The sequence below is a fragment of the Balaenoptera borealis genome (assembly GCF_965194805.1).
Source record: "Balaenoptera borealis genome assembly, chromosome: 4".
Lineage (NCBI taxonomy): Eukaryota > Metazoa > Chordata > Mammalia > Artiodactyla > Balaenopteridae > Balaenoptera > Balaenoptera borealis.
The window spans coordinates 56,780,264-56,802,909 of record NC_138861.1 but is presented as its reverse complement, the minus strand read 5'-3'; the positions used below and the strand labels follow the sequence as shown (position 1 = coordinate 56,802,909).

General features: G+C 38.9%; 2 protein-coding genes across 2 annotated transcripts in view; both read left to right on the top strand.

The window, feature by feature from the left end:
• The window catches only part of MRPL1 (mitochondrial ribosomal protein L1), a 189,099-nt gene extending 175,063 nt beyond the window's left edge, over nt 1-14,036 (top strand). Inside the window, exon 13 of the transcript XR_014243743.1 lies at nt 13,076-14,036. The gene's annotated coding sequence lies outside the window, so the exon portion shown is untranslated. The remainder of the gene's footprint in view (nt 1-13,075) is intronic.
• The window catches only part of FRAS1 (Fraser extracellular matrix complex subunit 1), a 446,248-nt gene that overhangs the window by 31,366 nt on the left and 392,236 nt on the right, over nt 1-22,646 (top strand). The window lies entirely within an intron of this gene.

The following is a 22,646-nucleotide window of genomic DNA, read 5'->3' as shown; positions in this document are numbered from 1 at the left end:
CTCATTGTGGTTTTGATTTGCATTTTCCTTATGGCTAATGATATTGAGCATTGTTTCATGTGTTTAACTGGCCATATGTATATCTTCTTTGGATATTGCATTATCTAAATCTTTTTTTTTTTACTTAAGAAAATTTCAAACATACACACAAGAAGAAAGACTAGTGTAATAAACCCTCGTGTTCCCATCACTTATTATTAATAATTATCAGTTCATGACCGTCAGCTATCCTGTCAGTGTTCAAAATTCTCTGATTTTCTAGTGGGTTATAGTTTATATTTGGACTGTTTAAACATGATACAAATAGTCTGCACATCTCTTTTAATCTTTAAGCATAGCCACCTTTTTTTCCTTGCAATTTATTTGTTGAAGATACTTGTTTCATTTGCCCTGTAGGATTTCCTACATTACAAATTTTTCTGAATGCATTTCTGTGGTGTCATTTAACATGTTTTTTCTGTCCTTGGTATTTTCTGTAAATTTGTAGTTAGACCCTTTACTCATTCAGGTTCTTTTTTGAAAAAATTTAACATAAATCATAAAACTACTTTGATCAAGAGGTACATGGTTATCTCTCTTTTTTTGTGACGTTAAGAGTGATAAGTAGGTTCAGGTGTTATCAGTCTGACCGTACATTATAAAGTTATCCATCAGCTTTTCACCTAATAGTGTTAGCGGCTATCAATGACCATAACTTGAATCTCTAATTTTATTAGATTTTAGCAAAATGCTGATATTCCAGTTCTATCATTCCTTCCTTATTTATGAGCTTGAATCCATCTGAAAGGTAAAACTTCCCTATATCATGTGCCTTAACCTAAGGCACAGTTCAGAGAAGAAAAGCACGGTAAGTTCTTGGTTGTTTGTTGTTGTTTTTTTTTTTCTCTTTCATTTACTAGTTTTAAGAATAATGATTTGGTTCTTTGGCATTCACCAAAGGGGACCAGTGAGGTTTTCCCCTTTTTACTTTTTAAAACCGTATTATTATGGATTCATGGATATTTAACATGTTTGAGGTGTAGCAATTCATTGCTGTTAATATTCCTTCTGCTGCCCAGTTTGTCTCATCTTTGGGTAGTGAGTCCTTTACTTTTGCTGTTGAGTCCTTTAGACGAGACCCCAGTACACTGTGACAAATTCCTTGATTCTAGGATAAAAGATGTTCCATCCTCGTACATTTCCTGCCCCACTCTAGAGTCAGCCAGTTTTCTAATGATCTCATGTTCCTTTTAGTGGGAAGTGCTATTCAAGGTCCAAAATCTAGATGCTGAAAGCTACTTATTATTCCTGGATTGATCATTGTTTCCTGGTCCTTTCAGTGGACCAGAGCTACGAAATACATATTTCCTTTTAAAGAGAAAATAATGCATGAGCTTTTATTTAATTCTATTTCAAATTTAAGAATATTTTTGTTTTTACTGTCTTTTGTTTTGAAAAGTTTATTTCACAATGACACTAATATAATTACAGGTACTACATGTCTGTAATAATTTCATATGAGCAAAACTGATATTGAATTGATCAATATGATTACTGAAAATAGTTTAAGATATTTTTTTTTTGGTCTTTAGAATGTACTCCACTAAGGATAGTCAAACTTCTGTGTTTTAAGGTCACTTGAAATGATTCTTCTCTGCATGATTAAGTGTGCTGTCAAACTTTTGGATTTGTTAGGTAAGAAATGGTTACTCAGCATAGTTTTAATCGCATTTCTGTGCTCATATATTTAAAGACCATTTACATTTCCTTTATGCACTATGTCCACCCCTCCTGCCCATCAGGGTTGGTGTTTTAATTCTCTATTTTTAGAGAAGTTTCAACCACTTATACTTGGTCTTTTTGTGACTTACACCTGAAGCCATCCTGAGAAATAAGTCAAAACCTCTAACTTACAGGCCTAAGGAACTAATAGTAGCAGTAAAAGTCAGATGGCCGCAGCCAGGCAGTGAGGACTGAGCTGGAGACGCAACTTTGACTATCTGGGAGACCTTTCCCCTTGATTCCCTGCCCAGCCTCCCCTTCCGGGAACTCTTAGATATGAGAAGGGGGAAGGAGACACACCTGGCCTGAGTCAGGTGAGAATTGTTGATCCAATAGGGCTTAGTAACAGTATGTTAAAACAAATCACAAATTGGTGGGGCCCACCCAAGAGGCCTTGCCTTTGAATCATGCTTCGACTACATGTGGATCCTTTATTTTGACTTCTAATTGCTCTCTTTTTGTGAATTCCAAGTTTTTAATTTGTTTCTTACTCTGAGATACAAACTCCAGGTCATTTGACTTCTCATTTTGTCTGCCTGGAGAACACATATTATGACATTATCCAGGTGTCTGGGCCTCTTATAGAAATGGGTAGGAGGAAATATAAATTGTATCTAGCTCTTCAAACTTCACTTTTTCAAAATCTGTTTGAAATCAGCCACGTAGACAATGTGTAACAAATGTCAGTGAAGACCATGGCATTGCAAACTTGTGACTCAGAACCAACCAACCCTAAAGCTGTGCTTCCTCACCCTTCATGTAATTGTGGGTGCACATAGGGTGGGCAGAGTTTGTTGTGGGTGCACATAGGGTGGGCAGAATTTATGTTGTACAAGAACATAATACCCTAGCTAAACACAAACAGTGCATTTATTACCATGCAGAAGTCAAGAGCCTTAAGGTCCAAATTGGAGGGAAGCTAATTCAATTGGTGTGGAGAATATTTTAAAAGTACTGAACAGTTTCTAATGCTGAACTGTATGCTAATGTAGAAAGTTCTGAACACCTCTGGAATTTGAGAGCCAGTTGATTGTTCAAGACTACAGGAAGGTAAAAAGGTCTCAAAATTATACTAAGTTTGAAGCTATTTTTTTGATTGAAAAAAATTTCCCCTTATTTTCAGAACTTGACTTACAAACTACCATGGTAGATAGAGTACAAAATTGGGCTCTGAGGGCCAAAGAGGCCTTCCTGAATGCTGTCACTTTCTTACTTCATCTTTGAGTGCGGCTAATGCTGTTCCCGTGGCCCTCAAACCATTAACTCATCTAGACTCAGGATCATTGAAGTTATAAATCCACGCTATTCCTAAAGCGCAGCTGTGTGTTGCAAAAAATGATTTTTCCATTGTCATTAAGAGAACAAATGCCATGGGAGATTCTTTTCTAGAAGTCGACAACTGAAGAAAGGCATTTTCCTCTAGTTGATATAAAGGCTGTCATTGCATAGAATGGCTTCTCTTATCCTTTTGCACATTAACTGAGTATAATTTTCAAATGTAAAACTTCCAAAAGGAGCATAATTCTGGAAATGGCAAGATTATAATTATGTGAAGCATAAAGGATAAATTTGTAGTTTATAAATCATGGATATTAATATTCAGCAGGAGCCTAATTCACAGTAAAACTTGAAATAACTATGCTGTTAAAAATAATTGGGGTGTTAGAAGAAATTTTAGCAGTTAAAGATTATTTTTGTGGGGAGGATTTTTGCCCATCTGGGGTTTAAATTTGCATTTAGGTGGGGCTATTTACATTGCTCTTCAAAACAGTGGCAAGTATTTAAATTAATTTAGCCTTATTTTTCTCATTTCTACTACCTGTCCCTTACCCCTCTAGTCTGTTACAAATGCTTGGTTATTTAACTTTTCATATGTTTCTGAATTTATCTTTCCTGCTTTTTATACTGCCACGATCCTGGTTCATGCTGCCATTAACTTTGAACTTGACTTCTACAGGGGTTCCCACATGTCTCCTACCCTCCAGTCTTGTGCCCCTCAAATCCATATAATGCAGCATGAAGAGGTATCTAGTTGATAGGTGAATCTCACGTCACTCTTCTGCTTAAAACTTCTTGGTGCCACACCAGTATCTATAGAGATGGAGTTTACTGTGCTCTGAAGGGCCCTGGTGGAATGAATGGGTCAAAATATATTTTACTCTTGAGTAATGCTGGACTTTTCCAGTGGGCTTTGATTGTGGCTGATTTTCAAAAGGGCATTGCTTTTTCAAACAGATTTATTTTTAAAAATCATAAAGCTTCAGTTTTGGGATCCGAAGCTTGGATGGCTCAGAGGGAAGCGCTTCCTGGGCTAGTATTTTGGGAGCTTTCAGTTCTTCTCATTCTCTCAGTGGCTGCGTGGTGAGAAGTGTAGAGTGAGAGTGGTAGAAAAAAGGGACTTCACGGTGCACCTGAGTCAAATCCTGCTCTGCTTTCTTACAAAGTAATTTTACACATGTTATTTATTTAACCTGTGGGAACCTTTGGGTTCCTGTTCCGTGGGATGGATTATTGTGAGGACGAGCATATAGTGGGTGCTTCATCAATGGCGGTGGTGCTGTTTTTGGGGTCTTCCGTGGACCTGGAGGGAGGTGAGTTTGAAGGACCTTACAATCTTATTCCTTGCACTTTTGTCGCCCTCAGATGCATTCATAGATCATGGGTTAAAAGGTATATCCAAAGATTCAGAGTAGCTCCTAAGTTCCACACAAAGCTTGCAAAGGCTCTATTTTGTGTATACGACCCAGGTGGTCTGTGTCCACAAAGTGGAAGCTGCAAAGCCCAGAAGAGTCGTTTATTGGGTGATGGTTTGAGAAAGGGAAAAACTCAATCGGCTTTAACCTTTGCTTTTTGTAATCCATGAAACATCACAATGAGGCACATGTAATTTTCATTCAGTCACCCCTTATTTTGACTACTACACTGGTTCACCCCAGGAAAATTCCAAACCCAAGCCTGTGGTCATATTCCCGTCTTGATTCCCATCTTGATTCAGGAGCAGCCAAAAGGAGGAAGCCACTCTCAAAAAAAGAATAATTAGGTATGCACTGAGAAGCATTCAAGATATGATAAAGTTATTCCAAAATGGAAAAATACCACAAGTACCAGCTTAAAACTCAAATGCCTGGGCAGAAGCCATGAAAAAATAAACATTACAGTAATGGAAGGGAGTTAACAGGGTTTCTAGAGGCTAAGATAGAAAGTGCTAAATATAAATCGAAGTGAATCTCTATTTTTTCAGCTGTTATGACTGGGACATGTTGCTTATATTGAAAAAGAAAAACAGTGTTCATACCACTATGACAACTGATTATATTTAATATCTATTCCCATAAAAACCTTATTAAGATTTCAGAAGAGGAGATTAAGTTACCAGGATTAAAATTATTTTTACCTGAATAAGTTAAATAAAAAATAACAGGTATTTAAAATGTGAACTACCAGATCTGATATATCTGGCCAGATGCTCTCCAACTTTTTATTTTTATTTTATTTTTTAAAAAGAACCATCTGCTGTAAGTGGAGGTGCCTATTAACTTTTCCAGTAGAAAAAGAAATTAGCATCTGAAGACACAAAGCTAGTGAATTGTGAAAGAACACAGTTATGAAGACAAAATTAAAAAAATCCTCTGACACCCCAAGGACCAATTTAAAAGTGTTCTATTTAGAGAAATTCTGTATGCAAAGCATATATTTTCAGTGATTTCTGTTAAGGTTACTACAAGCTGCAGTCTCAGAAGTAGGTTTTAATAGATGCTGTATGATGTTGCAGGTAATGAGGGTGAGCTCTGCATCACAGCTCGTCTGTTTATGGCGCCCACTTCCATGTCCTTACCCCATCCCCAGTCCTGACGGCTAGTCTGGGATGTCACAGCAGGCTACCTGGAAATCACCATGCAGTTAGAAACATCAGTGCGAAAGGAATAGGTAAAAATTTATATGAATAACCAAGTGGATTTTTGTGACTGTAAAAGTGAAATTAGGAAAGCATGCAGTGCTACATCTTTATATTACCCATATATTTGCAAACAACTTTGGGACACACGACATCTCTCATATTAGGGAAAAGACGAAAAGTGAGGCCTTTGGAGAATTCTCTCAAAATGAAAATGATGGCAAGTGCTCCAGTTTACATATTTGGGTTGAGGTAGCAGAGACTTCCTGAGGCGAACTGAGTTAAAGCCACATGAAACATTCTTTTCTCCCCCTATTTGCATTCAATATATGTTCGAATCTTTAGGTTAAAAAGTTTTAAAATTGGAATTTTTCTGACTTTTATCTATAATAGAATCTTAATAATAATGTGGAGTGTTCTCATATGAACTACGTGATAGGAACTCTCCTTTTTTGGTGGAAATTTTGCTGAGTTGAGATCTGACCTTGCATTAAGAAAAAATGTGTAATTAATTGTTGCATAGTCATTGCTTAACCTACTAAAACAGATTGTTTTCAAGCCCATTAACAGAATCTATTTATATACTGTCAGTTGAGTACTTGATTCATATAAAGTACCACTTAGGAGAGTAAACTCTGGAGCCAGATGATCTAAGTTCATATTCTGGTTCTTTTATTTAGCAGCTGTTGGTCCTTGCGCAAGTTACAGAATCCCTATGCTTTGATTTCCTCATCAGTAAAATGCGATAATAATAGTACTTAATGCCTGGGGCAGTTGTGGGGAATCCAACAGGTTAATATATTTAATAAAGTGTTTGATATAGAATAAGCACTCAATAAATTATTATTCTGTAGCCTCCTTGGAGTTAATGTGGACCCAAAAGAAACAAAACTGAATTGAAAATATTCTATAATCCAGAATATTCACCAATTCTTTTTGAAGATATTTATTATTTAAATAAATGTTAATATATGTTTCTTATTCACCAATTAACATTAAATTAAAGGCTTAAGATCAAGCAATAAAAGATGTTATTCTTAATTTTCTTCATATTTTCAAATTAAAAACTGTGACCAAATATTGCTTCCTGAAATCGTCCTGAGATATTTTTGGAAGAACACACTGAACAACACCTTTATGTAACATTTACCTTTATTTGAACAATTTGTTTTCCATTTGAAATTGGCAATAATTAATTTTCACAGTGAAAACACAGTTGCTAGTTTCTTTAATGACTATACATATCAAAGAGGTACCTGTATTGATTATTAGTAAATATTGCTTATAGTCTATAGTTGATACAAGCCATGAATAATTTACTTATATGTCTATGTCAGTTAGCTTTTGGAAGCAAACATGGATGTGAATGGCTAGTGAAAATGAGGGGGGAGGGGCAAAGGCGTAAGTGCCAATTTATCTAAAAACATTTCATGAACACCTGTAATTCATCTTGGTTTAGTGTAAATTCCAGGGTCCGGAGTTAGAGAATGTTACTTATTGGTTGTTTGGGTTTAGGCAAGGGATAGCTTCTCCAAGTCCCAGTTTTTTCATTTTGAAAGTGGACATGATAGTATGTACCTACTTCACAGGGTTTTTATAAAGCCTGTGTACTACTACTAATAATTGTAACTGCAATTTACTATATACTTACATTCTAGACATTGTATTAAGTGCTTTACATGTGTCCATCACGGTTAATCTTCTCCAAAGCCCTACAAGGTAGCTACAGTCACCATTTCCATTTTATGGAAGAACAGGCGTGGGGAAGGTAAGGAACTTTTTCAAGGCTTCACTGAAAGTAGTAGAGCCAAGACTAAGACACCAAGGTCAGTCTGCTTTGCCTCTTATAAACCTTCAAGTGCCCGGGAAAATTTAGCGGCTACAATGCAGCATTTAAAACATTAGCTGCAGATAGATGCAAAACTATTATATATAGGATGGATAAACAACAAGGTCCTACTGGATAGCACAGGGAACTGTATTCAATATCCTGTGATAAACCATAATGGAAAAGAGTACAAAAAAGAATGTGTATATATGTAGATATATATATATAACTGAATCAGTTCGCTGTACAGCAGAAATTAACACAACTATAAATAAACTATTTATTGAAGTAAATCAACTATACTTCAATTAAAAAAATTAAAAAAAGAATGTATGCATTTCCATAGAGTGATTTAGTAATCTACTTATAATCAAGAGCACGAGGTTTTTAAAATAACAGAATTGTAAGGGAACTACAGAGAGGCAGCTTAGATAATAAACTAGAATTACTCAGTTTGATTAAGGATAATACTTGCTGCCCCCTTGATGCCATTGTCCCCTTGAGGGGTAAAGCATCTGTGATGACTTGCCAGAATTTTCCAATTGTCATAAAATTTACTAAAATTAAGTTCTAGAGTTAGGAATTTTGCTTGGTTTAAAGCCACACGTGCGCCAACTTAACCTGTGAAGCCAGAAAGAATGAAGTTAGCACTCAGCCTGTGTTCAAGCAGGAGCGATGCCCTTCCTGTGAGTGGTCCCTTCATCAGGAGACGTATTTAAAAATCACCATCATAAAAGCAATGGAATATGTATAAATAAAGAAATGCTTAAAACCTGTCTAATTGACCAGAAAGATCTTTATTTTGAATGTAAAAGTGTCAAAACTTTTTGAAGAGGAGAAATTCTATCCTCAAATGGTTAGATCCTGCTTGGTTAGGTTTCATTCAAACAACGAAAGCCTCATTGTAGGAGGGTAAAAAAAATGACTATTTCCAGATGGTCTACTAAATTGATACTCTAAGAGTTTATTTTTTAATTTGCTCATTTGGAAGTTGGAGCATATTTTTCCCACAAAATAGTTTATAAAATCTGGTTGGATCTATTTAAGGCTTGGTGAAGTCTCACTATAGTATTATCTTGGTTTTGATCTTAAGAGTAGAGAGAGGACTGTTAGGGACTGAATTGTGTCCTCCTAAATTCATATGTTGAAGTTCTAACTCCCAGTACCTCAGAATGTGACTGTATTTGGACATAGGGCCCTTAAAGAGGTAATTAAGGTAAAATAAGGTCATTAGAGTCGACCCTAATCCAGAATGACTGGTGTCCTTATAAGAAGAGGACAACCTTGGAAGAAGACAACCATCTAAAAGCCAAGGAGAGAGGCCTTAGAAGAAACCAACCCTGCTGACACTTGATCTCTGACTTGTAACCTCCAGAAATCTATTGTTTAAGCCACACAGCCTGTGATACTCTGAAGGCAGCCCTAGCAAACTGAGACAGATATCTTGTGGTATGGGAAGAGGAGACTCGGCTTTAGGCTAAAAGTGCAAAGATAAAAGAAGTTAGTCTTTAGTCCTCTTTTACCTTTTGTTCTGTTTCTCTACTTTTCCCATTGTCTTCTTGCCACTCTGAGTTGCACTATAATCCTCTTCTTCAGTGTGCTGGGTGAGGACGCATCTGGATTCTCTCCAAAGCGCTCTTTGCTCCTTATGCTCCAGATGAAGTTAGGAATCAAGATATATGTAATGTTGGGGCTTCCCTGGTGGCGCAGTGGTTGAGAATCCGCCTGCCAATGCAGGGGACACGGGTTCGAGCCCTGGTCTGGGAAGATCCCACATGCCGCGGAGCAGCTAGGCCTGTGAGCCGCAACTACTGAGCCTGCGTGTCTGGAGCCTGTGCTCCGCAACAGGAGAGGCCACGATAGTGAGAGGCCCGCGCACCGCGATGAAGAGTGGCCCCCGCTCGCCGCAACTAGAGAAAGCCCTTGCACAGAAACGAAGACCCAACACAGCCATAAATAAATAAATAAATAAATAAATAAATAAATAAATAAATAAATAAAAATTTAAAAAAAAGAAAAGATATGTGTAATGTCAGTGGCTTTAACCACACATACTAAAATGTGAGTGCCTGATGGCCGCTTAATTCCCTAAATATGAGTTCCATGGGGGCATGGACTTTTTAGTGGCCAGCATGTTCCCAGAACCAAGAATAGCTTCTGACACGTGGCAATTACTTCAATTTATATTGTTGAGTGAAGGTCTTATTTTAAAAACTAGAGTTGAACTCAAATGAACTTCTTAATGTAGGAATTGTAGACTGTTTATAAGCAAGTAGAGTCAAACATTTCCAACATTCTGGAACGTGGTTCCCTTTTTGTGCTCGTGGTTTTAGTGGGGGGACAATAACAGTGGCCCCCTAACTGAGCGCTTACTCGGGATCAGTCTGTTCTTTTTACATTTCCTCTCTTTCTAATTCTGTACCCATGGGTTTTAAAAAAAATCTCCTCATTGCTTTAGTTTATAAGGGCTCCCCTGGCATTGCAAGCCAGGTGTCAGCTTTTGGGACTGGGAAGAGGCATGGGGCAGTGAAGGAGGAGACAGGTGACCTTGGTGCATCGGGGTCATTTGTAAGTTGAGGCTGACTTCAGTAACTTATTTTTACTTCATCACATGTTTATGCGGTACTTGAAAGGGGATGGTGTGAAGCATGGAGTAAGGACAAGTAAATTTGGAATGTTCTATAACTGGCCCTTGCAGACAGAAACAACGGCTGTGATGGGAGGTGTGTTCTTAGCGAATGACAGCAGGCTCTGAGCACTCCTCCTGTCCTGGACCCCTGTTCCAGCCCTCCCCTCCGCTTGTGAAATCCTTTGGACCAACCTTTTGAAGGATGGAGGTGAAGGGGCACATGAGGTAGGAAGTAAATAAAATTTGTTTATTAATTTATTTAATAAACACTTAGAAAGCACTTACTATGTTCCAGACACTGTTCCAAGTGGTTTATACATATTCTTGCATTTAATCTTTATAATAACCCTATGAGAAAACTCTGGCCGGAGGGGTTCTCCATCCAGGTCACAGGTGAGAACGTGGCGGAGTGGAGATTCAGCCCCAGGCTGTGTGGTTCCATAGTGTGAGCTCTTACATGAAAGAACCCATAGCAACCGGGTGCTTTGTGGAGCGGGATTGAAGAAAGGGAACTCCAGGTTTGGGAGAAAGATGTTGGATATAAAGGAGGCACAATCTGAGTAGAAATGAGGGACATAGCTTATTATCATATTGAATTGACCTCTAATTCATCCCCTTTGGTAGCCCTCTTCCCTCCTCTACTGTGGTCCCGTTAACGCTATAGTCACCTCAGAGGGAGCTGGGTTTCTTGAGGAGCTAGAAAGGGAATATCCTTAAAAGGAAATAATTTCTGGAAGCTGGAGAGGAGAGAAGCAGCCCAGGAAAGAAACTCTGTACGTTCTTTAACAAATGGAAGTGGTGTTATCTATCCTTCTACTTTTAAGGTTGTTGTGAAGATACAACAATTATAGAGCACAGAACTTAAAATTGGAAAGACTGCAAGCTCAACAAATCCAGTAGTTTTCATTTATTTTCATGTAACTCAATTTTTTCCAATGAAGGTAAGAAAGTCAAACATAGTCACTCTGTTTCAAAAAAAGTGACCCACTTGGCTTGCTCCCTCTTCCCAGCCCTTTGTGTCTTTGAGGGCACTCCAAGGATTCTTCAGAGCATAGCTTCAAAGCATAGTTTGAAAACCGCTTCTCTGAATCAACCTCTGTTCTACATATGAGAAAATTTGTGCCAAGAGACATTCAGTGGCTTTCCAGCAGTTGTTCAATGACATTTCCATTCTCTGAGGGTTGTGTCCCCATTGGGAAAACCATCTCTCTGTGAAACACTCTGAAAAGTTAAAAGTTCATATCAAAGTAAGCACTTGAATAATACCTATCATTTATTGAATACTTGCAATGCTCTTGGGCAAGGACAGCTTCACAAGTGTGTGACCCATGCAGTACCTCAGGTCCCACGCTCAGAAGGGCTCTGCTCTTGGTTTTATGCTCTGCTGTTGCCATCTTGAAAATTTTAGTAGTTTTTGAACAAGGTGCCCTGTGTTTGCATTTTGCACTGGACCCCACAAATTATGTAGCTGATCCTGGCTCCTGGTGTTTATATACAGCCAGTCCCCTACATATGAACGAGTTCTGTTCCGAGAGCTTTTTCATAAGTCCAATTTGTTTGTAAGTCCAGCAAAGTTAGCCTAGGTACCCAGCTAACACAATCGGCTATATAGTACTTTATTGTAATAGGTTTATAATACTTTTCACACAAATAATACATAAAAAACAAACTAAAAAAATAAAACATTTTTAATCTTACAGTGTACAGTACCTTGAGAAGTACAGTAGTACAGTACAACAGCTGGCATCCAGGGGCTGGCATTGAGTGAACAGGCAAGAAGAGTTACCGACTGGAGGAGGGAGAGGAGGTGGGAGATGGTAGAGCTGAAGGATCATCAGCAATAGGAGACGGAGGGCAAGCTGCAATTTCACTCATGCCTGACGTTGATGGCACAGGTTCTGGTTCCTTGCTGGATTCTATTCTATCTGCCCTCTTGAGAAAAGCATCCAGTGATGTCTGGGTAGTAGCACAGTCGTATCTTTGACAGTTCACAATTTGAAGGTTTGTATGTAGGGGACTTACTCTATCTCAGTTCATCTAATACTCCAGCCATCTTCAACGTGTGGGTATTAGTATCGCTATTGTACAATTAAGGACATTGAAGCTAAGAGAATTTCCTGAACATCACATGCGTTGTGAAGGGGCAGAATGGGGAATGTAGTCAAGAATTGTCAGCTTCAAAGCCCACTGTCTTTCCACCTTAGGTTACTGCTAGTCTAAAGCAAGACTGTGCTGGAGAAGGGAAAAGAAGCTGGTGGTAAATCTTTGAGGGAATGTAAGAGCTGCTGTAGTGCTTAGCCTGGCTACTGGGACCATTTAATATGGATAAACATCCTTTAATTTTTAAACATGGTTAACTTGATTTTTTTAAAAAGCGTAGATTGTTGTAAGACTGATTTATGTAGGACCTTTACTCCATAGAGCTAGTGGCTGACCCAACAAGTGTAATTTTGTTTCTTTACAAAAGGAGAAGCTGAGAAACGTTTGTAAAAGAAAATGTTTTAGTTTAGACTGTGAACTGCAGACAAGTTTAGGATTAGAACTCCCTTGTGCTTGTTTTGCTTCGACACTCAGTTCTTGTGTTTATTTTTTCCACCTACAGGCATAAGACAACATAGTGGTTTTGAATTGTTTTGATGATAAAAGTTGTAGGAGTAAAAAATACATTACTCGGTGTATTCCTGTGCTCATGTCTGTAAGAACCTAAAACTTTATTCTCAGTCTCCTTTTCCCCCATAATTTCGAAGCGAGAGTACAATTTTTAACATTTTTCATGTGAAGTGTTAGTGAATTTCTTTATAGGTACCTGGCCTAGAAAGTTGGAATTTTCTATCTAAAGAAAATTTCTAACTGAGAATTTCTGGTCCTCATATTCTTGGACCACATTATGGCTTAAGTTGTAATAATAACATATATTTGTATAGTGCTTTTAGTCTGTAATGTGTTTTCATGTTTGTTATAGGAAGAAGGATAAGACAGCTGAATGGAGGACAGAAAGAATGTTGATGTGATATTCTGGCAGAACATGAAGAACTCTAAAAGAGGGTTCTAGAACAAGAGCAAAGCAGATGTACGTAGAGGTAGGGCCCTGAACAAAATTCAGGAGTGCAGTTGTTCGCTCTGCTAGTGTTCATTGGTCTGTTTCACTCATTTAGCAAACAGTCATAGAATCTCTCAAAATACCACATAAAATCTACTCCCCTTTAATACCCAAATGAGATTGCAGTGGCTCTATCAAGACCTAAAACTGCATATTTATATCAGTACCATTTTTTTAATTTGAAAGGCACACTGCCAAAATGTTCTAATCAATTGAACTTCTTTAATCAAGGTTGAATATGGTGATTTTCAAAAGAAAAAAACCCCCCAAATTAGAACAATTTTCTTCTGTTTCCAAACTGTTGAACATACTTTCTTAGATACTTCCCAGAAAGGGAGGCATTTCCACAGGACCTCCAGAAGCACTTTTACAGAAGAAACGGAGCACGGGATCCATCCCCTCACTAATCCTCACCTAAGTCCTTGAAAACTCAATTAGTGAAGTTCATGCCGAGAATCTGTCAGACAGGTTGTAACCAGAGAGTGTTAATGGCTCAATTCTTTAGTTATCAAAATGTCACTTCCTATTAAATGAATGAACTCTAAGTACCCATATGCTAATTGGATTTATTCCGTACACGTTGGCTGTGATCGTTATCGCACTGAGTATGAACTTTACTGAAAGACTCTACAAATTCCCCTTAATTCTCTGAGTTAGGATGGCACTGGGTACCACCTTCACAAAGGTGTTTTAACTTCTAGCTAAACGGTATAGTTAAAGTAAAAGCTGAAAATTGGAGAAGAGGCCGAAAAAGTGGGAAAAAGGTAAAAAAAAAAAAACTAATTTCTCTTAATAAGCTGTGTAAACCAGATCAATGAAGTAATGAGGACTATTATGAAGATTTTATTACCCTGAGATTGAAGTTACCACATTACTACAGATTTCTCTCAGTCAGACATATCTAAATTTATTGCCACATAATGTGTGCACTCACCCTGTCTAGGATCTGAGGGAAGGGGACGAAAGAGTAAAATAGTTTCATCCAAAGGAAAAACAAGCACAGAAGTTGAACATTGAGAAATTCTCCTATTCTTTAAACCAAAGTGAAAATGTATCTAGATTTGCATCCCGTTCGTAGAATAACAAAACACTTCTGGAGATAGTGGTGTGTGCTGGGAGTCGGGGGAGGGGTGGCTTTATCTTCTACACCTGGAATATGCCTGTACCCACCTCTGCTTATTCTGGAGCACAAAGAGAGGCAGGGGAAGCCGCTTTCTTCTTCCTAATGATCGGCTTTTTCTGCTTCTCCCTCTAAGACATAGGAAGGCAAATAAGAGTATCTTGGGTTCAGGGACTTTGGACGTGGCTATAGGGGAGCTCTGAGGAAAGCCTACTGAAACCAGCCTGAAAACCATGAAGGGACCAGTATTTAGGCTTTTTGTATTATCTCCAGGAGCCACTAACTCTTGGATACAGAAATAGTATTGACGAAGACATTCACTGAACAATTTAAATTTAAATTGTTAAATAAAACATCTGGAATAGTCATTTTTTCCAATATTTTAATATACCTGGAGTCTCAAAAACTGCAAGTTTTTCAGTACTCTCTTGCCTTCTGAGAGGCCACGGTTGTCAGGTGACCTTCGGGGTCTTTGTGTGTAGATTACAGCCTGTCAGGTCTTGTCACACAAGACGTTCGGGGTCTTTGTGTGTAGATTACAGCCATTTCTCATAGATCTTTTCCTCCTAGGATACGGGGATGGAGTGCAGATGGGGGTTGGGGACAGAATAGAGAGATGGGCCTGGTGAGGGATGTCCATTTATGAAGAGTGGTGTGTTGCAGTTTCTCACCTTAGCTTTGCAGATCAGTTATGCTGATGGGAGGAGCTAAGCTCTGTGCCCGGCAGGCCAGATAGCAGCCCCTGCACCATCCTGACCCCAGCATTTGATGGGATCAGCTGGAGTGGAACACCCACTCGTGGGAAGTAGCCTCCTCCATGCTCAGAGCTCATTTAGCTCAGCGCCCTCGGCTAGAACCTCCTGTATCGCTAGGGAACCGCGACAGTGTTTTTTTTTTTCAATATTTTACTCCAGTTGCGTCCAGGAGAGGTTGTGACAACTTTGACATTAAACACAAGGTGAAAATCAGATGTTGAGGAATAAATTGGAACAGAAGGTGCCTGAGAGGCTGCTGCACTGCACATGAGCCAAGCTTGCACCAGACTCGCCACAGTTGTCTTGGCCACTATAATCTTAACATGTTTGCTCTGTAATGTCAGAAATGATTTTAAGAATATGTAGTATAAATCTATCAAGGGCAAGAGATAGTGAGAAGTCTGGAAACAGTCTTGGCAGACATGTAGAGAAGAGGGAGATCTGGTGCCACCCACCAGATTTTTCTTCCTTTGAACAATTAGGGTATGGACACAATTAGTCTTATCTGTATACAGTGCAGACCACTATCTTTTTTTTTTTTAATTCTTTTTTTGTTGAGGTATAGTTGATTTATAATATTATGTTAGTTTCAGGTGATTCAAAATTTTTATAGATTATACTCCATTTAAAGTTATTATAAAATATTGGCTATATTCCCTGTGCTGTACGATATATACTTGTGCAGACCACTGTCTTTATTCATTTAAATAAGTAGATTTGGTCTTGTTAGCAAGATTAAATTATTCACCATATGAATTTTTTTGCTTGCTTTCATGCTGTTTGTTAATTCATTTCAGAAAAAGAGAAGATGAGATATAACTTTGTTCATTCATTCAGTCAGTTCAGCAGAAATTCATTGCATAGCTGGTATGCCTACTATGCTAGTGATGGTGGTACAGATATGAAAGGCCAAATGCTTGTTTTTCAGGAACTTACAGTAGGATCAGGGGATCTTTTAACTAAAAATTTAAAAAGAAAGCAAATAATTAATACATACTTAATAATATGTTAAAGAAAATAAACCTCATCTTGGAATCATACCTTTATCCTGTATTTCATGTCCTGCAACAATTTTCTGCTAAAGTTATAGAATGTTTCATATTGTTACGTTTTGTAATAAATTTGAACTAATCCTGAGGTTCAGACAAAGTGTTCATCCTAACCTTGCTTCATGTTGCCTTCCTCCATTGATTGTTCTTCTGATTTAAATTGATTGGATTTATTTGTTTTCTCAGCAGTGGGTTGATTTCCTTTCCAGTCTTTCTTTACTTTAGATCCAAATTCTTTAGAAAGCCTGCTGTTCCCCAGTCTCTCCTCCTGGCATCACGTAGCTCCGTGTGGATAGCTCTTGCCAGTCTGAAAGTGTATCTTGTTCTGAAGCCAACACTCAGGCTAGGGTTGGCATAATCTTTAGAGAGTAAGTGTTTAATGGGAGTCACTGCCTTCCACATCTGCTCTGGACTGTTGGGTTTACCCGACACAGTATGTTTTTATAGGATTATATAACATTCACTCATAATCCTCGTTTTGGAAGAGGGGAAAGAGAGTGGGGTGGTTGACAGGCATCATTAAGTTCTAGAAATGTGGTTATTCAAAGCACCCTAGATGTGCTTTTCTGTTTCCTCTCTCAATATAATGAAAGACTCGGTGACAGGAGAGATACTGACGTCCTAAACCAGGACCTCTTATTGCTCTTCTCAGAGGGTGTGGGGAGGAAATAAGGAGGGGTAATGGGACAGGAGACTCCTTGGTGCTTATGAAGACCCATATGAATTCACTTTTTGTTTCATTTGACTAGAGATGGTGGGGGAGAGGATGTATGCTCCCCACTATTGTTTTCAAACATACTGATTTTAACATCCCAGGGAGAAAAAATGCAACTGTTGGAAATAGGCTAAAATATGAAACATGACCGAACTTGAAATCAGTACATAAATTGTGAAATGTAAGATGAGGTTCTGTTTTGCCACAATGCAAAAGTCATCAAGAGTTGATTAGGATAGAAACTAGACAAACTGGAAAGCTAAGAGAGTAATGTGAGGGGAAGACAGGCCTACTGCTGCCACATTTACATCCCTAGATGGAGTGCTCTCAAGAGATGGTAAAGGATTCTGAATCAGGGGAAAAAATGTATGTTTTAAAAGCACAATATTTGAAAAAATACAATAAAAAGCAATTTTTGGAATGTTTGACATCCCGTTTTTCTTTAACTATGTTGAGAATTTCTTTGATAATCTCCTTTACTTTAATGAGTATATTGCCCTGCTTTCTATGTTTTTTCATAATAAATCTAAATTTTAGTTCAATTAAGCATTCTTCAAAGTAAGAAGGGAACACGTCTAATTACATGTGGTTAGGCATGTTTTTGATGCTTGATTAAAAACTGTACTAACATCACCTTATAATAATGTGTAGAAAAGCAATATAGAAAACTAACTGAACAAATGAAATGAATGAATAATCAACAAATACATAATAAGAATCTGGCTTTTACCATTGCTTTAAAGGAATCCTACAGTCATTTCATGTATATATTTATAAATTTCACTTACCCTCTGGGATCCATAAATCTGGAAATCATGAATCTATAATTTATTTTATTATCTTTTATACCTCAGCCATGTGTGAGCTTTTCCATTAGCTGACTCTCCTTCCTGATAGCTATTTTTTGAGGTCTCTGGCTTGTGAATGGACTTTGAAAATATTAACATGCTATACAGATAATTAAGATTCAAATCATTAATATTTTGGCCTCCAGAAATGGCTTGTGAAGGTACTACAAGAGTAGTGATATGTAATTGTCTTTGCCAAACAGATTCTGTACATGGCTGCTTGTTTCTTAGTTAATGCAGTTATGAAATGGCCAAACCAAAACCATCAAATGGCTGTACTGAATCAATATTTCTTTCTTTTAATACTTTTATTATATTTCTAATAGTTCCTCAAAAGTTATGTCAGCAAGTTCAGGTCAGACTTTTTAGAATAGTGGTTCCTAACCCTGACTTTGAGTTATAGTCAGTTAAGGTATTTATTAAAAACTCAGACACCTAACTCAGTTCTGAGGATTGTGATTCAGTGGGACAAAGGTGGAGAGCCAAATCTTTACTTTTAACAAGTTTCCCAGGTGATTTGATGACTGGTTGGTGGGAAACTCTAATTTCGAGATCATCACCATCAGGTAATGAAACAAACAAAACGTCTTGACTGACGGCTGGTGTTGTAATTGGGTGGTTGAGATTATGCTCTCCAGAAGCAGCTAATATTACTACACTGAGGAGAGAGGAAGAGCCTCTCTTGTCTGTTTTCCCTGCTTGTCTACTGAAGCAAAACAATTGTAAAATACATCTTTTTTTCCTGTTTGCTCCTTGTCCTTTTGCTTTAATCAGACTGATGGGGAGAATTTTTTAAAGTTATAAATGGATGTATCTCAGACTTAACTATTTGCTGCCTAGAACATATTCGAACAGAGTACAAGTATATTGGAATTTCTTATATTCTGCTCGTTTTGGAGTTGACAGCATGTTTGGTTTCTTTAAAATGTACACTCATTTCTTACGACTAATATATATGCCAAATATCTTAAATCCGAACAAATAATTTTCCTTATAAATAATAAAACAACAACAATAACAAACCTTGTTTATGTGACTTCAAATGACAAAATAATTCTCTCCTCTGCAATGGTGGCAGCAGGGCAAGAATCAACTTTGCCTTCATTAACATATGGGACTGTTCCATACATGGATTTATCTCTAGGGTTTAATTAATTAATTAATTATTATTTTTAAAAACAGGTTTATTTATTTATTTATCTATTTATTTATTTTTGCCATGTTGGGTCTTCATTGCTGCTTGCGGGCTTTCTCTAGTTGTGGCGGGCAGGGGCTACTCTTTGTTGCGGTGCATGGGTCTCTCATTGCCGTGGCTTCTCTTTGCTGCAGAGCACGGGCTCTAGGCGCACGGGCTTCAGTAGCTGTGACACGTGGGCTCAGTAGTTGTGGCGCACGGGCTTAGTTGCTCTGCGGCATGTGGGATCTTCCTGCACCAGGGCTCGAACCCGTGTCCCTTGCATTGGCAGGTGGATTCTCAACCACTGCGCCACCAGGGAAGCCCTCTAAGGTTTAATTTAGAGTTATCCAAGAAGTACTACATATTCTCAATACGGCTTATTTCTGAGATTATCAAAACATCTTTCATGTTTCTCTCATTCCCCTCAGTTCTCTGGATAGGAGTCTTGGTCCCATGGCAAGATGGTGTAATGCAGAGAAGCCCCCATTAGCCCTGATTTGTTCTCCGTAGGGGTCCAGGTGGCAGGAGGAAAGGGACGTGTGTGTAGAGCTGCAGCCTCAGCCAGTCGTGCTCTGGAGGAGGCAGTTTGGTACCATGTCTGACCTCAGGGATTATCTCAGTGCAGGATTGAGCATACTCTTGGGGGTTGCTGACTTTTGGGGTCTATTCCGGAATGATTTATGGCCTCTAAGTCTTTGAATCTTAGGACAGTTAGACCCAGTTCCTAAGCTTTCTCTGATGTGATCTCAACTGAATTAAAATCTTGCTGCAAGTGGGGTCAGAACCTAGGTTTTGAACCTAGGTCTGGAGCTATGATACAGATGAGATGGATGGATGATGGTGGGCTGGTGTCGGCTTGATAACCTTTGCTATAATACTTTGTGGGAAATTGAAATGTGGCTTCCTAATCCCAAGACAAATCAAGGAAGACATCCAGGAAGATAGCCAGGGAACCTTGTACAGATAGTACAGCCCCTGGATGCTTTGGTACTTTATTCTTCTGGGCCACCAGGTTTCTTTGGGAATGCAATGAAAGTTCAGAAATCTCTTATCCAGTCTTGCCACCAGTTTGGCCTTCTCTGGAATATTTATGATCTAGCAGCCTGGTCTGATCTTTCTGCTTAGAACAGTAACGACGTATACAAATTTTCATATAATTACCAGGGTAGGAAGAGGCCTGGTTAAGATCCTGCTCAATAGGGTAGGCTAAAGTAAAACAAATTCCTTTGAACAGTTTCATCCAGTGCCTCTGATTATAGATGTTTACTCTTTGCTGAGGCTTAAATTTCTTAAAGCAAGCCCTCCACATCTTGGGAGCACGCCGGAGCCTCTGTAATGGAGTGGGAGCCCCAGTTAAGGTGAGAGGCTTCAGTGCAGTGCTGGCCTGCATTCCTTCCTTTGGTGAGTCTGCAGGGCCCTAGTCACCGAGTAATGTAATCAAGCACACTGCCTTATGTGCATGCTGCCACACCGTGTGAAAGCACTTAATATAGTGCAGGAATTAGCCAGCCTGGCCTGGGAGATTTATCCCCTTGCGGGATAGTAGGCAAGGGGTGTTTTATCAGACTCTGCCACCCTTCAGTTTTATTGTATAAACAAAGACTTCTTTGGTTATGCTTGAGCTCTGCTTCAGATTGGACTGTGTATGTTTTGCAGTGAAATAGCTATGATGTGATCTGTCTAAAGCAGCACAGTAGACTTGGCTGGATCTTTTTGTCTCATCACACGTGAGGCAGATTTCATTCAGAATAGCCACCTATGGCAGTTGGAATATGAATAGCTCTTAAATGATGATCCTCGGGTGCCGGAAGTTAAAGATGTTGATGTGACCTGGACGTGTGTTGTCTATCTTAGATTCTAGAGTCTGGAATCTAGATCCCTAAAGGACAAGGACTGTATCTATTTAGGGCATCTGCCGCAGCAGCGTAATAGGGAAATCCGAGCTACTCATTGTGTTGAAAATTCTTGGTTTTATTTATCTGTGCAGAGCTGGACCAGTCCACCTTCCCTTCCTCAAATTTCTTTCTATCTTTTGCTTTATTTTTGAACCTAGCACATTGTACAATTCCAGTATTGATTCAGATTTTTAACCATATCACATGTCTAATCATAGATCATGAAACAATGAATAAGTAAGAAGGTAAAGGGGGAAAGCATTGCTGACACAGTGTACCTTCCACCAACTTCCTGCATGTGCATGGAGTCCTCTAGAATATATTTATTTTGTGTTAGTCAAAGCTTTTGTTCCAATTACAAGCAGATGAATAGAAGCTTGAAATTATTGCCTGAGGATAATTAAAAGCCACTCAGAATGAACCCCAATATTCATTAATTCCTTCATTCATAAAATACTTATTAAGCTCCTAGTGTATGTGCAGCGTTTTACTAGGCACTAGGATATGGTGAATCAGACAGATGCAATCCCGTATTCATGGAACCAAGTCTTGATGGAGATGTGATTAAACAATTATTAAAGAGAATGGGTAAAGGATGGGCTAGTGTTGCAGGCAAGGGGAACAATATACCTGAAAGCTGAGAGAGGGAGAAAGAGAGGGAGGCAGGAAGAGAGAGAGAGAGAGAGAGAGAGAGAGAGAGAGAGGGGAAGAGAGGGGAGAATAGCATATTGGAGGAACTAAAAGCATTTCAGAATGGCTTGAATGTGGAGTAGGGGGAGGGAAGTGGTGAGAGATAAGGTTAAAGAGAGAATCCTGGGCTTACTAATGAAGGGTTGGAAAGCTTTTAAGGGGTTTGGACTTTATCTTAAGGCAATAGGAATTATTGTAGGGTTTTGAGCTAGAGAGAGATATGATCAGTGTTGCATTTTTTCATGAAGATGTCTGTGCTCTGGCTGTGGCCTGGAGAACAGATTGGATGGGGCAAGAGCGAATGATGGTGGTGCTGACCACAGTGGTAGCGCTGGGGTGGAGAGGAGTAGGGATTTAAGAGACATTAAGGAAGTAAGGTCAGTAAGACTTGGTAATTAAAGAGGAATCAAGGATGACTTACAGGTTTCTGGGCTCAGGCCAACTGGATGAATAGAGATACCATTCGCTGAGAGAGGGAACACAGGAGGAGCGGGTTTAGAGGAAGGACAATGAAGCAAATCTTGGGCAAACTCACTCTGAGCTACCCGTGAAAAAGCCAAGGGAAGACAGTGATTAGGCAATTGCATTTTAGGGTCCAGAGTTCAGGAGAGAGGTCATGGATGCAGATACTGCGTTGAGAATATTGTGGTAAACCCGTGGAAAATAAAGAACCTGAGAAAGGATCCATGGCCCCCGGTATGTGAAGTTAAATTAGGGAATTAATACTTGCATACTAAAGGGAATTCCCGGGCGGTCCAGTGGTTAGGGCTTTGCACTCTCACTGCCGAGGGCCCGGGTTCAATTCCTGGTCTGGGAGCTAAAATCACGTAAGCTGTGCAGCGCGGCCAAAAAAAAACCCCTCCAAAAACAGAAAAACCAAAAAATGAAAAAACTGGCCTACACAAAATAGAAGTGACAGGACAAGACGGCTCAGTGGCAACTTGAGAGAAGCAATAAGTACTCCCAGAGTCTAGAAACGGAAATTTTGGTAATCAAGGACGTTTATAAGCCAGAGTGATCTTTCTAACATTGATCTCCTCACCTCCCCTTGCCTAAAACCCTCAGTGGTCCCTCAGAGATTTCAGGATGAGGTCCAGATTTTTTTCCTTGGTTGCCAAGGCTCGTCTTAATCTGGTTTCTCCCCAGCTCTCAGCTCTTTACCTTCCATTCTTTTTTCTCACTCA